The 15,286-nt window shown below is 36.6% G+C and overlaps 1 protein-coding gene across 3 annotated transcripts in view; it reads left to right on the plus strand.

The window, feature by feature from the left end:
* The window catches only part of ASCC3 (activating signal cointegrator 1 complex subunit 3), a 274,324-nt gene that overhangs the window by 235,230 nt on the left and 23,808 nt on the right, over positions 1-15,286 (plus strand). The window lies entirely within an intron of this gene.

Here is a 15,286-nt window from a genome sequence, read left to right on the forward strand (position 1 = left end):
TTCTGTTGTCAGAAAACATTGCAAATTATATGAAATTCACTGTATTCAGCTCAATTCAAGATGGTAATCAACCACAATTCCTGTATATGCTGTATGTGAAATAACTGAAATTTTAAAAAGAAATACCCACTAATGAACAGAAGTTAAGTAATTTAATGCTGAGTATTCAAGGTGAGAGCTTTACTCTAGCTGCTGTCTTTTTAAAATCTCCTCTTCTCTCTAGAGAAAATTTTCTCCACCTAGAAACTTCAGAATTTTTTTTTCAGACAAGTCTGGACAGGGAAAGTTAGAGAATAGCATTAGCAGAGATGGGGGATATTTCATGACGCTGCCTAAGCTAGTGAGCAACATATGGAGGATGAATGATGGAAGCAGAACCTAGTGCTATCTATCTTATATCAGGGCTCCTCATCTATTTAAATAGCTTGCATCCATGAAGCACAAAGGTAAATGGCAGCTATTTCTGTTGTAGATGAAACCTAGGACCCTACTGTTGGGCAGAGATTGTAAAATTTAGAATTCATTAATCTTGCTTTAATTCTAATTTTTTCTTTTTTCTTAGAAGACTTAGAAGTTGTCCGTTTACAGTCATAAGTGGAATGAGACTAAAAATAAAATCAGTTAGGGGTCAAAATGTGCCACGTGTCAATTTGAAAGATTAAAGCACTGTGTGAATGCTGGATGCTGTAGCTGACAATTTTTCCTTACTTTTTATGCAGATGTTGATTTTCAAAATTACTAATGAAATTACTAGTCTGTATTGTTGAAAGTGTAAATTGAAAGGTTTTTTTGATTCTGATGCAGTGTTGAAAATAATTGCCATTTCAATAGAGTTATTGCCAAGGATTTTTTTTTCCCTCTAAACACCGTGAATTAATGAGTTTTATAATTACGGCAGTTGCTTCACACCTCTATTGTTAACCAATGACATTACATCTGCCTTGCTCCACTGGTGCCCTCCTCCTTCTTATTGAAGCATTTAGCAGTTTTGGCAATGGGGAATTACATGGCATGGGGTAAGTAGTCTAATTAGCTATAAGTGAAAATCCTGAGGGAAAAGGATATTTAAAAAGTAATTTGAAGAATCTCTTAATGATGCTGGAACTGACAGCGTAGCTATAGTACAAAAAGGCCTGTTATCGTTGCAAAACATAATTATAATTGTGATTATTCTGCTGATCACTCAGTTTTAAAGTTTTGAATTTTGGACTGTGTTATTTAAGAATAACCATCCAAAAAATTTCTCAAATGCAGTTGCGGATTTTGTAGATGTGGCGTGTGGGTCTTTTTTTTTTTTTGGTGCTGTTCATACTCTTGCAAACCTTGAGACATTTACAAGTTTACTAGATTGGTTATTAAGAAAAATTTCTTCACTGAAAGGTTTGTCAAGCATTGGAACAGGCTGCCCAGGAAAGGGGTTGAGTCACCATCCCTGGAGGTATTTAAAAGACATGTAGATGTGGTGCTGAGGGACATGGTTTAGTGGTGGACTTGGCAGTGCCAGGTTAATGGTTGGACTCGATGATCTTAAAGGTCTTTTCCAACTTAAACGATTCTATGATTCTAAGTTGTCTGATGTAAACAAGGAAGAGACAAGTGTACAATTGTAACAAAGTAAATACTGATCTTGTGGGTTTGAAATGGGATGTATACAAGTTTTTACCAAATTGTCAATGTGTAACTTGGAAACAAGCAAAAGTTTGTTCAAGACAAAACCAGGAAAAACGCAAGATTGCATTCAAGAATTCAGAGATTTATGATCATGTTAAGGGTTTTAAATCTGAGTTTGACTAAGGGATTTTGAGTTTCAGATTGATATTTTGCCATGTTGATGGGAGTGTTCAGAATTCAGGATCATTCACCAATGAATTATCAATGAATCTTTGTAATTCATGTGAAAAAGTAGTTTTGAGTCATCTTGTTTCTAGTACTGATGGGTCTCTCAAAAAAGTCACGTGATTTGTTTCCACTTAGTAGTCAAGACCATTCATAGCCTTCTCCAATATCTGTTCTTTTCTCTGTTTTTATTTTATCTTTTCATTTGATCATCTGCCAGCATTTTGCAAGATCAAGATGAAAAAATTCCAGTACGGTTTAGGGGCTGAAATATCTGTAACATGAACAGGAACATGGCACAGGGGAACAGCCCCACAGTCATGTTGTAAGTACACGGTAGTTAAGTGACACAAATAGGTGAGGTACAATCCCCTCGCGCTTTCCCTTCTCTCAGTGAATCTGTACTCGAGATGTTTAATCTGTCTTGGGTTTGCAGTTAGCAGGCGAAGTTCAGATTCAGTTACTTTTGTAACTGACTTGTGCTAGCGGACCTGTAATTTTTCGGAGAGAAGGTGTTTGATGCTTTTCCATAGAGCTTTCTTTAAAACTTTCCTAACTGTGCTGCAGACAGTAGTAATCCAAATGAGCTTAATCACTGTTGAGTTATGGTGCTTCTTGCATTAAGTATTATTGATGAGAAAGTGTTCATGAATTATTACTGACAGGCTGGATTTCCCTGAGGTACCTAAAGACTGTTTCTTTTATTCTGAAAGTTAGGTGTGGAGATTAGAACAGACGTCTGGGTAAAAAACAGTGAGAGATACTTCGGGGTAATTTTTGTCATTTCCTGTACTAAATCAGCAGTCACCACTAATAGTTTTAAAATTAAATGAAGGTTTGTTGTACCTTGAGCAAAGGAGGTCTGTCTTGATGATTGATCAGGACTGTGATGGCTAGATCCACTAGCTTCATGATTTTTTGTGATTTTTTACTACACTTATGTGGTTATCTGCTTATTCATGCTTCAGTTACCACTTGGAACTTCTAGATAGTATCACAGTGTTTTTAATAAAATAGTTTAAATTTGAAAATTGTATTCGGCTTCATGAAAATAAAACAAAATGCTACAGTGAATTTTAATAGCATCCAAATTTCATCATCTATATCCACTATATTCAAAATATCTTGTACTCAGCGGAAAGAGTACTTACACATGTGAGTATTCACACATTAAATTTGTCTTGATTTTTCTCTAACCCCAGTAGATGGAGCAGTTTTGAATGTTGCTGCAGTACTTGAATACAGTAATTTTTTTTTGACATCATGACACAATTATTTCTTATTTTTCTTTTTCCAAATGATGGTTTGTTTTTTAGTTTTAAAGGATCATATGCTGCCCACCTTTCCAGAAAAGCACAATCAGTTGGTAAATCAAGATGACAACTAACTGAACATGGCATAAGTCTTTCATTTTTATGGCATCAATAAGAAAGAGTTATATTCAAAACCAGAAAATATAAAAGCTTCCCGTCTCCAATACACATGACTTTCTAATCTACGATTAACAGATTTTTTTTTTCCTTACAATCTTCTTACTCAACTTGTGTCATTACTTGCCAGTTTAAAAAACTGAATCAATACTCAGGAAAGTTAAAATAAAACCTATTTTAAAGTTCAAGGTTTCTGACATACATTTCCCATGAGGTAGGCCATAAGACAAGAACTGTTGTCTTGGAAATAATGTAGTACCTTTTTTTCTTTTCTTTTCTTTTTTAATTTGTTTTGATTGCAGTGCAGCATCCAAGGGAAAATCTTGTGAAAGTGTATATAGCTGTGGTAGTGGAAGCCAGTAGCCTCAAGCTATATCCTCATTTCAAACAGCTGCTTTAGTTACCTTTTCTGACAGAAAAATGAGGAAATAAATTCCTTTAACAGGAGCTATAGATGCAGTTACAGCAGTGAACCACTCATGCATACTAATGAAAACTATTTTGATGAACCAGGAAACTATTACACTTGTATGTGCTAGGGTAGATAGGAGTACTGACCTGGTCTTGTGCTTACAAATGTGAACGTTGGCTGCCATCTGTGTCAAATCAATGCTTGTCCTTGGTATATATGCTGGAAGCAAGTTCAGTGATAGCAAGCTGGTTCAGCTGACTGCTGAAAGCTGCAGGCAATTCAACCGCACACCACTTATTTATTTATTTGTTTATTTATTTAAGCAGAAAAGTCTTTTACTTACCACTTGGCAGTTAGAGCTGTAGCCATCCTCATTATGCAAGATTTCAAACTATGCATGGTTGCGTACAGGCAGCCAACAGTTTGCAAAGGATTCACATTGAAAATGAAACGGCTTTTTTTCAGCAGTTATGTCATATGGCTCTATTTTCAAATATACAGTATATTTGTTGAAATGATGTCTGGTTTCGTTGAAAGAAAATTGAAGTTCTAAACTACATCTTCGTTAAGGTAAAGCTGAACGTTTTATAATACGCAGTGCTGCTTTGATGAATGGCTGTGGGTTCTCATGCCCCCAGTACTCCAGAAGGCTGTCTTACAAGCTCAGTGTGCCTTTAACAAGTCAGTACAGTTTCTACCTACTTTGTGCCTCCCACTTTGTAATTAAAGCGCGACAGGCAAATTTAGGCCCTCTGCAGCCTGCAGTTCTTTTGTCTTCCCTGGTTTCTAGTTATTGCCTTTGCTTTTGATATAATTATACTATTGTACTATAAATTGTAGCAGTTACAATTATATTGCTGATGAACTTGTTTTCACAGAATTCAGCTCACTTAGTGACACCAGCTCAGCCTCACTGACTGCTGTTTAAAGGCACACAAATGTTTTTCTCTGTCAGCAAAGAAGTTATTGCTCAGACTTGTAAAACTGTTAAGAAAGAGGATGGCATTTTGTAGCTTGTTTGCTGATTGGACCAGAAATTTCAGGATAAGGATTGGTTTGGCTGAAACAATTACATCATACAAGATTGGTATCCAGCCTATATTGTTCCTTTAGCATAGTAGTTTTTTAAAAAAGGACATAAGAGGATTACTGATCAGTCCTTAATGAAGTATCTGACACGTGTATTTTCCTATTTACATTTAGATTCTTTGTCTCATTCTTTTCTTTACTTTTCCTGATGGAACCTGGCTAGCTTCAGAAGGTTGAATTTTATTTTAAATGTTCATGTTATGTATTTTCACAGATGAACTTTTAAGAAATCAGCCTCTCCTATTATTTGCCTAGTATTTACAAGGTGCCTTATTTCACAGTTACTTAGGTAGCTCCTGCTATCTATAATATTAGAATAAGTTGCAGAGGGATTTTTGCTACCAAAAGGCCAAAACTTTTCTTAGCATTTGAAAAATTTAATATATATATTTGTAAATTTGGTATAGCATAGTAAGCTTGCTTTTAGAGAACAAACAATTGCAGATTTTCTTCACCTCTACAGCTTAATGAACATGGGCCAGGCACCCAGCAAAATATTGGAATTGTTATATGTGAAAACTGTCAAATTATGCACTTTTCTAAGTAATTTTATCTGGGATGATGCTTGAATACAGCTTTCCTTAATTTATAGTATATCATTGACCTATTTCCCATGGAAGAGTCAAATCAGACATCACCGATTTGATTGGGTTGCCCGCATGCCAACTTCCCACTGCTTTTCCTTTCTGTCTGCCAGTGGAAAAATATAGCAATCCAGCAAAGATTACTCAAACTACTAGTTCTCAGAAAGACAAAATATCTCAAGTCTATTCCTTTCACTTTAGAGGGTGAGAAAATGGCTAAAATCCCTCTCACAACAGGTCTCTCAAATCCTCCTCCTGTAAAGGTGAAGGCATGCTACTATGTTCGCTTATGTTTATTTAGTGTGTGTATCCATATCTACTTACAAAATACTTTTAGGTACAACCGATACATACAATATTAAGAAATTTTATCTTAAACATACTAAATCATTGAATGCATAATATTCTCTAGGTTAATGGGGTGAATTCCAACTTTTTTACCATTTGCTTAAGGCAGCAAGCAAATGTAAACAACATGAGGTGTAGATAATAGATTATTTTTTTCTTTTGTATATGATTGTCTTAATATTTACTATATGCAGTCATATAAGATGCTAATTTTTAATACTTCTTTAGCTATAAGAATGCGTGTTTGCTTTCTCTTGATTCACTCAGAACAGATGGATGCTTGACTGCCTGCTAATCCACAGCTGGAATGGTTTCAGCGGTTTCCACGTTGCTGGGTTAGAGTGGCTTTTCTAGTGGACTGAGAGGGCAGCAAGAGAGGGATATCATTATTCATCAGTATCCCAGTGGGATCGCTGCCAGCAGAGATTAATTTTTTCTGTTATGCTTGTAAAACAAGCTCAGGTGGAGTCTCTAATCCTCAGGGCACGGGTGGCAGATCAAGGAAGATGCTACAAAGCTAGTTAATTTTCAGATTCTAGGGGAAACAGAAGCTCTGTTAGATGTATAAATACATGATTGCAAATTTAAGTAGCTCAAATCCAAATGGGATCTTCCCAGACATCTGGTACTGAAAAATCTCTGTTTTCTTTGTCTTTTAAAAGAAGTTCTTAAAACTTTATATCAGAGGCAAAATACGTGCAACTCTCTCTTAAATGTCAGTTATCTTTCCTTTTTTTTCTTTTAAATACAGTTCTTACATTGTACTTTAGATGACTGCCTTTATTTACAGATAGAAAAGACATGGTATAAGTCTATGTAGGAATACTGAGTCTACAGTATTCTCACAAATTTGTGTGCAGTGAACATAACCAAGAAAAATTATCACTTGCCATCCAGAAAGGACTAGATCTGCCCTAGCAATGCACAGTACATCCCATTCAGGTAGCTCAATGTTCTGTTAAGGTCGTATGTGGTACAAGGGAATTTTTGCCATGTTGTTCGCTGTATCAGACCACTGGTCATTCACGACAGAAGCGTTGATAGAACTTCCTCCCATCAGGCACACCGAAATACTGACAGATAGTCCATTTGTTTAATATACTTCAAATAGTTCTCCTTTTATGTTTTTTTTTTTATTGATATTGTTGTGATTACCCCACTTCCCCACCCCTGTAATTATCAGTGTCTTCCGTCTCTGTGTTACCTTGTAGCTCTTCAAAACATTGGGTCAGATTTGCAAGCAATGTTAATCCACACAGTCACACTGAAATGAGTGGAGATGTGCCAGTTTTTATCAGCAGGGAACTACCCTTATTGAAATTTACTTGCAGCAGCTGTCACTTCCTCTTACAGTTGTTTTTTTATTATTATTATATTAAACTATTTTCATTTAAAAGTGCTCAGAGTGAGACCAGTAGCACTGGCTTGCTGAAAAGACATTGTGCGTGTAGGCACCTTCCAAGTTTCCCATATATTTCTGCCAGTTCATATTGTTCTTCTATTATTCTGGGCTTGAGCCTCTCTTGAACAGAGGCTGCTTGTCATTTCACCACATGATGACAGGTATTCACGCCTGTGAACTTTTTATTCCCTTTTGTCTCTGGTCACATAGTAGTCTAGATCCGGAATTTAATCCAGCACAAAAATGCAGCAGTGTGCATTTGTGGCTCCCCACTAGGGGAGCTGCCACAGGTCAGCAGATCTGAAATCTGTTTTTCAACACACAGAGCTTTTACAGCTTGCCATTAACATATACAGTATGTATGGGCCCCATTTCACATACAGAATTAGTAGCGCTTACTCCTGTCTCCGTGCCGAGTAGCATTAACTTAATGCAGAGATCTGTTAACTTCTTCCCTGGGTCTGGGCTCTGCACTGGAAGATCCCAATGGAGGATCAAAGCCAAAGATGGAAAATGACTGATCGGTTTCCCGGGGAAAGCCGCATGCCAAAATTTGCTATTACAATTTTTATTGCTATCATCATCTCAATCAGTAGTTGAGCCAGCTGATTCAGCCAAGCTCAGCTTCAAAACGTGGACAAACGTCCAAATGGAACCAAAGTAGATTTCTCATGACAATCAGACTTTTTTTGAATGTATACTCAGAGAGGTTTTCCCAGTTTTGTGTTAGCGCATTACTGAGTTCATGCACTGAAAAGCTTTTCTGTATTAGTGCAATACAATTAGTTTCAATACAGCCAAAACCAGTCACTTTTAAATCTTTCCCATAATATGACTTCAGATTACAGGGGAAGAAAGTTGTGAATCACTGCCCCATGTAGGTATTAAGATTTTAAAAAATGGGGTGATGATAACACATTCAGAATACGCATGAATTTTCATGCGTTCAAAGAATTCTCAAGAAAAGTAGTAGGAAAAGTCAGGCATCTTGGAGAGCTGAAAATCTCAAATATACTATTTCCAGTGATCAAATGTAATAATTCTCTCACATCACTATAATTCACTTTATAAATGGAATTTATACCATTCGATTTATGTTTTTTTGCTATGGTTGAAGTAACTTATTCTAGGTGAATAATGTGTATACCGTACCAGTTTCCTTAAACTGTGCTTACTTATAATCAGTAATTTAACTTAAAAACCTGAGAGTGAACTAAAGCCACCTCTATGAAAGTTGTACAGCCTTAATACTATGAAAGTACCTACACATTTCAGGGAAAAATGAATGTATTGTAAGAATGGTTTTTATTAGGACTGGCCAAAAAAGTAGCACTGAATTATGATTGTGACCACAAACTTTATGAAATAAGGATTGTGAGACTTAAGACTTACTGAGAATCATGAATTCATTCCTTGTTTTAATATGTTTTAGCGAAGTATGCAATTTAAAAAGGAAATTATTCTGAAACAGAATGGTTCTGTAAGTATATTTTTTACCATTTGGTAAACTAATTGCAGTGATTGTATACTGTATTTTCCTGTACACTGAAACCGAGCTTCTCTGATATACTTAAGAAACTTTAGGGGAAAGAAAGGGAATAGACTTTCAAGTTAGTATAGAAGTCCTAATAACTTTTTTTCCCATGTCAAATTATTGTTATTTTATATAATCCCCCCTCTCACACACAGCAGCATGCTTGCATTTGCTTTTAGCAGCTCGATGCTGAAGCAGAGGTCTGTGATTTAACTTTGTACTTTAGAAGTTCCCAGATCTGCCAGGTCACTCTCTGCTACTGGTAGCTAATATTGCTGACCTCCTATTGCTCTGTGCGGAGTGGCAAAGGTCTTTCAGACTCCTGACCTCTGGTCATCAGGAATGTCATCAGTAGTTTGTAGTTTGGATGTTTTAAGTAAGAGGTGAACTTGTGAAATCTAAACCCTTCAGGGTGTTTTTAAGTGATCACTCAACTGTTTCATTGCCCTAGCTTGTACTTTTTATGATGTCTGTAATTGTAAAATTTGTTATCATATGCAGCTTTTTAAAAGCAAAAATCAAACACTTGTCTGTTTAAAGTGAGAAGTCTGAGAATACAATTATATATGATTTCTCTGATCAGTAACGTGAGAACTTAGTAAGAATCGTAAGAACTTTTAACTTGTATGTTCTTATAAACCACATTTGTAGGTCCCATTACTGAAATGTGCCCGTTTTAAATCATAGAATCATAGAATTGTTAGGGTTGGAGGGGACCTCCTGAAAGGTAGTTATAAATTAATTTTAAAAAAATAATAGATTTACATAATTGCATGCTGGTGGGTTTTACAACTTTATCTCTTCAACTTCTCATGCTCAACTGGAAATTTCCAGTGCCCTCTCTGGTAAATCTTAAATCTGGAGACAGAGCCCAGAGTAGCCCAGCCTCACCATTTTGCTCCTACCTAGTTAATTGGGTTAACTTTACAATTTGAACTCTACACTTTTCTCTTTTTTTTTTTTTTTTTTGACACATATCTTCTAGCTGTAAAAACGCATTAACCACTACTTAGGTAATAAATAAAAACATTAGTGTTTCTTTCAAAAAGATACTGAGCACCCCTTATCCCTTAGATGTTTCTCTCCATCCTACACATATCTGTTTGTTTCCCTCCTGTCTTTTTTTCCAAAAGCAGAGTGGAGTGTACTCCGACGGAGTACTAGAGAAGTGGCAGGATAATTTTCCCATTACCCGAGCTGGAGTGGAGAGTTAGGGCAGGCAGAGTCCCCAGTGGCAGGCACCGGTGCCAGAAAGGGAGCCCCTTCTCCACAGCCAGGGACAGCCGCTGCCAGGGGGCTGCAGCTCTGACTCCCCCATGGCCCGCGGCGCAGGGACTGGCACGGGGCTTTGCTTTCTGCCTTTCATCCCTGCCAGCCACCGACCCTGGAAGGAAGGGATGGGAAAGCTCCCATGGGAAAGAACTGCACCGCAGGGTTGGCTCTAACGTGCTGGATGCCATTGGATTGCACTGCCACACACACGTGCAGTTGAGAGGGAGAGATGTTACAGGGTGTATGAAGGCAAGGAGCTTATTCAGAAATGGCCTCTGTGGTGAGTTACAGTATCATGTAGTAAGTAGATTCTAATCTGACCATTTTTGTGGTCATCTTCTGCATCACGTTAGCCACTCTTGGAGATCTCTACAAAACCTCAACCTGCTCTGTTTCTTAGCGGAGCCTGTCAGGATGCCCTAAAAATCTAGAACGTCACTTCTGCAAAGTTTGTCTTAAAAGTATATCTTTACAGGTGTAAAACAGAGTGAGGAAGTTCTTCTTGCAATGTCTGCTGTCTAAAAGAGGGCTTCCAATCTAAATATCCCTGGGTTATGTAGCAGCTTCAATTAGCTTGTAGAAATGACTTCTTTTTTTCTTTTTGTCTATAATATGAATCTTGAAAACACGCATCACTTTTGTTCTTAAAACTTATAAGTAGTAATATATGTTTATAATTGTCTTTAACTGGGATATTGTCCTAGACCTTTTATATCTAAGAGTAAAAAAACCACCCAAACATTTTAAACTTTGGAAGTCTGAATTATGTCCCATAAAACTGAGACCAAAGCATATACATTTACAGGCTACCAATAAACTCCTTAAAATAGGAGTTTATAATGGAATCACTATCACAGATATGATTTTCAGAGCGGTAATTCTAGCAAGTACTTCTCCAATTCCATTTTTTGACCTAGTTTACTTTTTGGTGTGAGCTGAAGAACAACTTTTAAGTATGTGGTCAATTTGGGCTTTTTTTCTTTCTCCTTTTTTTTTTTTTTTTAAAGCACGTTTTCTCACATTCATTTGTTTTCTGAATATAAATCTAAGCTTGATTGTGTTCCAGCTGCCTTGCAGGATACATCTATGTAAATTTAATGTCTTTCCTTATAAATCAAACTCGCACTTGCAAATGTGAAGATAAGTTAAAATAAAATATAAATATGTTGGTTAATTTAAATAATTTTCATAATATATACTTGTGTCTTTATTGTGTCACACAATACAGTCTTGTGCTCTTGGGAAGAGCATGGACAGAGGAAGATTAACTTGGGAACTTTCGTTCATGTTTGTATTTTCCTTATAATACAGTTAACAGGGTCAAATGAGACTTTTGTCAGCACATGAATGGAGATATATATATGTATATGTAAAAAGGGAAGTAAATGCAAATGTTTTTAAGTGCAGAAATTCAAGCATCCTCAAAGAAAAATTTAGAATTTATGAATCTATTATAAGACATTATTACACAGTTACCTAGCTGCTCACAAACTATCAGCGCGTGTTCTTTCTCTGTTTTGACCATGCTACTTTTCTCTGTCCTCTACTAAGGGTGACACAGGTATCACCCAAATGAGGACAGTTACGCGCTGCTTCAAGGATTGGAGTCCAGCTACTTCCTATACCCTGTAGCACTGCGTGGAAGTGACAGGTCAGGATGCTGCAGTAAAATACTCCGTAGCACTTTGTACAATGGAACAAAAGACAAAAGCCAATTATATAGTAATATTCTTGTTGAGCTTATATTTGCCTATCCAGTTACTTAAGGGATCAACATATGCTGTTGTCACTTGGAAAAATAAATTGCATATTGGCATAACTTTGAACTTCTGATAGCAGAGAACTAAAATATACTTCATAATGTATTATTAGTGTTAATTGCAGAACAGCTGTAAAAAAACCCCCCACATTTATTTATTGCTGTTTATTTTTTATTTTTCATTCTACGCACGAATGGATGATTTTTGCAGTCCTTCAGCATGTACTCAGACTAACAGGATTTTAAGTCGTTTAAACCAAGGTTCAGGTGAAGAGGATGTGATTGCTATATTAGCTAAAAATGATCCTCACCTTTTTTCCTTTTTTATTATTCTGTTAGTTACTTTTAATACTAGTTTTCTGCAAGATTTTTTAGTACTTCAGGTTAATGACTGTAAATTTTGGTATCAAATTTTCTAAGAATGCTTTTCCCTTGTTTGTTTCTACATCAGAAACTTGAAACAGAGCAAAATACATTGCAGATTTATGAAAGTTGAAAATATGGTGCGTTTGGGTTCACTGTACCTATATAAAAAAAGAACTATGCAGTCAGTCAATTCTAAGGTAGTTTCAATAACAGCATTGCTAAAGAAAAGACTACTGGTTCGACTCTGGAATGTGAGGAACTATTTTGGGTTTGGTTTAGACCCTCATTGTTACAAATTAATCAGCTGCTCTTTAAAGTCTAGAACTCATTAACTTTCTGAGTTTTACTGTTCCCATGACTGAACTGAACTTAAAATATTCAAGTTTACTTTAGCTGCTCACCTTGATCCCGTTTCTGTCTGTGCGCCACAAGTATCCTCCTCTCTCTTGTAAACAGACGGCAAAATGTAGTTACTTGAGATTTAAAATATTTCAGAAGGTTTACATGTGGTATAAGTTTATAGTTCAGCTCTCGCTATAAAACAGTAATTTTAGCCACATTTTGTGGGTAGAAAGAAAACCCGGGGGGTTTTAACCCTGTGAATGCTGCAGAGCACAGTACTCACCATGTTGGATACCTTATTTAAATTTTAGTTCGGTCTGACTCCTTAAATGCCTCATAGTAGCGGAAAATTGCAGGAGATATATTTCAAAATGGGATGAGTTGTTTACTTTTAGAACAATTCTAACAATTCAAATAAAGGGTGATGATAAGCTGCATATCTGGAACAGGACTCTAAGATGGTTCTGCAGCTGGTGTTATGCAGGAAACAGAATTCAATTATCCAAATAGCCCTTTGGCCTTGTAAAATGTAACTATCGAGTTTATGCGGGTCTACGTGTGACATTTCTCACTGGCAAAGCAAGTTACTGTCTCCTATATGACCCTGCATCGCATACAAGTTGAAATGCAGGTTTGAGAGGATTCTTAGACCCTCCAAACGATGCAGCAGTCTCTAATGCCCAAAAGAAGACGTTATTGGGAAAGTCCATCACAGACCTACAGAAAAGGGAGATGTGACATGACTCCCAAACGCATCATTGCAGAACCCGTAGCTAAAATTCCTAGTTATCTGCTGGTATACTCCAAGTTGTGCTTAACTGTGTAGGTGCTTGTAAACATATTATTCACACATGGGCTGCAATAGTCCTGATTTAACAGAATAAAAAGGGCAAGTGAAAAATGTACAGCAGTGTTTTGTGGTTTCACTATAAGGTTTGTGTTAAGTTTCTTGACTTTAGAATGAAGATTAATGATTGATACGTAATTTGATCTGTTTTCTCGCCCGTGGAAGTAAGAATGGTATTCAGATACAGTGTACTAAAATACTATATATTATATATTGCATGAAATAGATGAAGCTATAGCCTTTGCAGAACAGATTGAGATTCACAATGAAAAGGAAAACCAAAATGAAAAAATATTGAGTGAACAGCAGGGCCCATTTGAGGTGATTACAAAGGATGTTTCTTTATTCTGTCTTTTCTTGTGCAACCTGAAAACAGTAGCAGGGGGTTACAAGCAGAGTTCATCACAGACTTGTCAATCACTGTCATTTAACATTTTGCAATGGAAGATGTCTTTATTCAAGGACAGCTGGGCAAATCAGAGAAACAGATTTGCAGTTAGTAGTCTGTCCAGCCTACACTAAGCAAACAAGGACAGGGCAGACATACTGGCCTCTCACATAAAAATATAATGGACTCTGCTGACCTCGGTGCCCTCCATTCAGCTTCATTCTCAGTTGTATAAAAGCTTCACTACCCATTCTCAATTTCCTTTAATTACCTACATGATGCAGATAAGAAAATGAACCTCACTTACTTACAGTCAATGATCACAAACAGGAAATTAAGTAGGCAAGTTGTTTAAAATAAGAGGAGTGTTTCGGAGGTAAATAAAACATGTGCTGGGGAAGAATTAGGGAAAACGCGTTTTCAGGAGTACCAATTGGTCTGGAGTGACTTGGCTGATCCTTCTTCTTTCTGCTACTTTAAACTGCAAAGCAAAACTAAGTAAAAAATCTCCTTGGTAAATATTCTTTAAAATATCTTTGAAGGAGAAGCCAGTTAAATAAAAAGAGTGAAGCAAACATGCAGCCTTCTATAGGGCTTAAAAAGATTGTGACCTTAGGTTCAGAGAATAAATGACCAGAGTTTTCACAAGAGATCTGGCAGAGACATCCAGGATTAAGCAGCCATTGTCTTTACTCAGTCTTCACTTCTAATCTGCAGTTGAGATATGAAATAAATTAATGACATTCTGATTTTCTTTCCAAATCTTAAATTGTCTAATACCTATCTTTCCTGTTACACTTATATCAGAGTTGAGGTACACATTCATTGTGCTGTTAAAGAAAATAAAAAATGTGCTGTCAGTTTCCAAGGGGGGGAAAAACATCTGTGTAACTGTTTTGAGGAGCTGTCAAAAAAGGTTCTATGAGTTAGGATATTAATGAGTGGATATGGTACTTTGCAAGTCAATTAGGTAGTTCAATTAGGTGTTCTAAAATTGCCATTTTTCTTTCCCTCTTTCTGCTTTGGTTACCATTGTGAATACTTCATTAATATGGGTTTGCAGGAAGTCTGACTGGAGATTGAAGACTAAAATGCATCATATTGAATCTATAGTTGAAGAGGAATGTAAAACCCTGAACACTTTCATTTAATGGTCTCTGCTAAGCCCACGGTTTGGAAGACATTGGCCTTCGGGCTACCCAAATTACTTTTTATTTTATGCCAAAAGAAATACGCTTACTTAAATTACAGATGGAAAAGATAGCACATATTATAAACTCTTACTTTACTTGCAAGTTGTATACTTTAGAAAGATCATTCTCATTCCAAACAAGAATATGTATACATACAGGCATAAGAGGATTTTGTGGAGGGAAAATAAAGCGACCAATTAAGTCACAGAACTAACTCTTCAGCTAAAATTATTCTTCTTAGGATGCTTCTGTTGAATTTTCTTTCTTTCAGAGGCAGTGGATTTCCCTAGCAGGAGAATAAACATCTCTGCTCTGGCTACTAGAACTTGTTCCTCTCAGCCCCAAGGATGTTGCTACTCATAACTACATTCAGATTACTTGTTGGTGGGCAGCTCCTTCTTGCGACAGGGAGAAAGTTCTTAGACGGCTTTCTTTTTGGCATGAATGGTATTAGTCCCACTCTGGAGCACAGAGGATGGTTTTC

This window comes from Rissa tridactyla, chromosome 3 (genome assembly GCF_028500815.1).
Source record: "Rissa tridactyla isolate bRisTri1 chromosome 3, bRisTri1.patW.cur.20221130, whole genome shotgun sequence".
Lineage (NCBI taxonomy): Eukaryota > Metazoa > Chordata > Aves > Charadriiformes > Laridae > Rissa > Rissa tridactyla.